This window comes from Rissa tridactyla, chromosome 1, assembly GCF_028500815.1.
Source record: "Rissa tridactyla isolate bRisTri1 chromosome 1, bRisTri1.patW.cur.20221130, whole genome shotgun sequence".
In the NCBI taxonomy this organism is placed as follows: Eukaryota; Metazoa; Chordata; class Aves; order Charadriiformes; family Laridae; genus Rissa; species Rissa tridactyla.
In genome coordinates this window covers 122832113-122835268 of record NC_071466.1, presented here as the reverse complement: position 1 = coordinate 122835268, position 3156 = coordinate 122832113, and positions in this window count along the sequence as shown.

Here is a 3156-nt window from a genome sequence, read left to right as displayed (position 1 = left end):
AACGCGTTTACTCGGTCTTTGCAGAACACAAGGAAGGCAACAGCACAATACCTTGAAGCATTATTCTGAGGAGCTTTTTGGTGTTGAAGCAAACCGTTAAACTGATACTGAAATGAACACAATAGCTCTCTGAGATTTCCTGCTGCCTTCAAAAGCCACAACAAAGAAGTTGTATTGATTCACCTCATCCTGAATACAGGGAAGAAAATTAAAGGCTTCTTTTAAAACCTAGATTCGCTTCCAATTGCTAGATACATGATAAAAATAAACCAAAGATGTTTTTCTAATCTTTATCCTCAGGAGATAAAAAGAGAAACAATTAAGGTACTTGATATGATACATAAGTAAGCAGAAATGTCTCCTGATCATGGCCCCCACACTCCAACCAAGATTAAACAAAATATATTGTAATTGAGCAGCACTGGATTTTATTTTTTTCTCCTGGGGCTTATCATAAGCCTCTGGATTTTTAAATTACAATAGCCTTATATTTCCTTCAAAGGTTATAGGACGTTCTGGCTCTACTGTAAAACACAACTGAAATGCAACACTTGCGTATCAATATAAGCAAATAATACACCCAGTTAGATTATTCTGAAGTATAACTGAGCCAAAACAACAGCTGCTTACTTACAAAATTAGTTTTTAATAACTTAATACAGTGCAAAACCCTAAAACACATTGATAGCTCTGTTAGTCTGAAGAAAAATTTAACCAATACAGTATTTGGTCTCTCATGTAAAGGTTTAGCTATGTGCGGGGAACTCGAGGGCCAGCCGTCCCTGCTGTGTGGGGGACCCCAGCAGTACGAGGTGCTTGTTCTCTATGCTGAGATAACCTTTTCACAGATGTACTTTGGCCCAAGGGATAGGGTCCTACAGAATACAATCGGCGCGTATTAAATGACAACCCAGAGGCTCGGGTCAGACAAGAGATGCTGTATCACAAGCCAACCACATTAAGAGAAAACTGCAGTCAATTATACTACAGTAGCTAAGCCAAGGAAGTCTGAGATTTTTCCACCCCTATCAATTTCTTTAGGATCTGATGACACAATTCTCCCCTTGCCCTGCACTCTGCTTTCCTCATCCCAGTGCTGGGAACTTCCCACAGAAAAACGCTAAGCAACCAATTGCAGTAGCACTTTCCCTAGACTCCCCATGTTGCAACGAGGAATGTGAAGCCACCTTTATCACTTTTCTCAAACACTGAAGAGTTCATCTCTGATGCAGAACTTTAGAAGATGTTTCAAAGCCCTGCAAGCCAGCAGTGCTTTCAGAGTCCACCTAAGCAACAAGAGCTACTATGCCCACTCCTGCCACACACATAGTGTGCTGCGGTCAGGACTAGGATTGTGTACTGACTGAAAAGATACTTCAGATCATTCCCAAATATGCTTCAGGGTCCTTTGTACCTTCTTCCCTCCTGCCCCCATACACTAAATAGAGGTTTTCATTACCTGCTCAGCTACCAGCCTAACAACTTTGGATTCAGTTTTACAAGTGTAACACTATGTGTCCTTGATACAAGTAGGCTGAACACCTCCTAGGCTTCTTGCCTAGACTGTGGCCAGTTTTGTCCATGCAAGTCCATCTTTCAAGCTAGGCCAGAGCCTGCACTGCAGGACTCCAGTCCTGTGCTAAGTGAACCCAGATTTCATTCCTCCCAGCCGGGTGCCTTACCCCCAACACGACCTTTTTGTTTGTTTTGCTTGCTTCCCCAGTCAACATTCAGAATTTGTAAAGCCAAAGGAGAAAGTTGCTGTCTCACTAGCTTTATTACATTGTTTTCCTTTTAGTGGTTTCTCCACAAGCCTTCTGTTTAGAAAGGAAGATATGGCAGAAGGAAGAATGCAGCCTGCAGTGATGCTCTTACACATGCCTCCTGGAAAGATGGGGTAGTGGGGCAGACACCACACAAGTTTTAATAGAGGTACACCAGTAGACTTGTATATTTCCATTTCCAAGACATCCTCAGTAAAAAAAGATCTATTGTTTGAGCAAAGTGGCTGCAATACTTGCTAAAAAAAAAACAAATCAACACAGCCCAACAATAATGGGTTAAGAAGACAAACTGTAAACACATCAGTGGTAGCAACATATCATATAAGGGCTCTCATAATACCTGAGCTTTCATTTTCAGACAAAACCTAAATGCCATAAAAAAACCCAACCCAACCAACCAAAAAACCCCAACACAAAACAAACCCCACCTTTTAGACTCGAACTTGCATTTATAGTTCAGTTAGAAAGCTGTTAGAGGAGACAAGGAGAGTTTCCAGTCACATAAACGTGACACTAACACTGAGCATGAAACACATGCATGGATCCAGCTGGCTCTTCTGACTAATTCCCCTTTACGAGAATCATCCATAATAAGACAAGATACTCCAGATGACCACCAGCTCTTTGGCCAAGACCATCAGTTAATGCCAGGTCAAAGGGCAATATGTCAGAAGGGGCACGAAGTTGTCCCTTCAGAAGAGTTTAACATTACTGCAACAGTGAGAAGCTCAGGCATAACAGATTCAAACAGAAGCTGGACATAAAAACAAGGATCATATACGTTGTTATTTCTGTTTTGAAATGGATACCCTCTTTGGTTTTTGGTATCTAATTTTTCCAGCAGCGACCAGAACAATCCAAACTGCCATTCAGGAGGTAAGGAAGCACCTTGCCCAGGACATCAGCCATGGTCCGGACTACCAGGATATTTACATCAACAGCTGTACAGTTTTCAGTGTGGCATAATTCAGCATAACTAGTTATCCGTCATTTCTGTGCACTCCTAGGAAAGCAGCCAATTTTGATTGGACAGGGGTAGAGACACATGAATGTGTCACTGGGGATATAAAGCTAGCAGACTGTTCCCAATTTCGTCATGCTGCAGAAGGGAAAGAGTTGGAAAGGAAGCCTGTTTCAGTGAACAAGTCTGAAGATTTCAAAAGTAACCAGATGGGAATGCATGGAGGAGTTTATTTATATATAAGCCAACTTTGCAAGGTTGAAAGCATTTTTTTGTGAAATAAGTACTTGCCTAAAAATACTTGATCTTTGGCTGCTAACAATAAACTCTAAGAAGCAGCAGACAACCTCTCCTCACATCTTTACAAGAACACTTAAACCAAACCTGTAAAGCTGAGCGTCACAGTTTCCG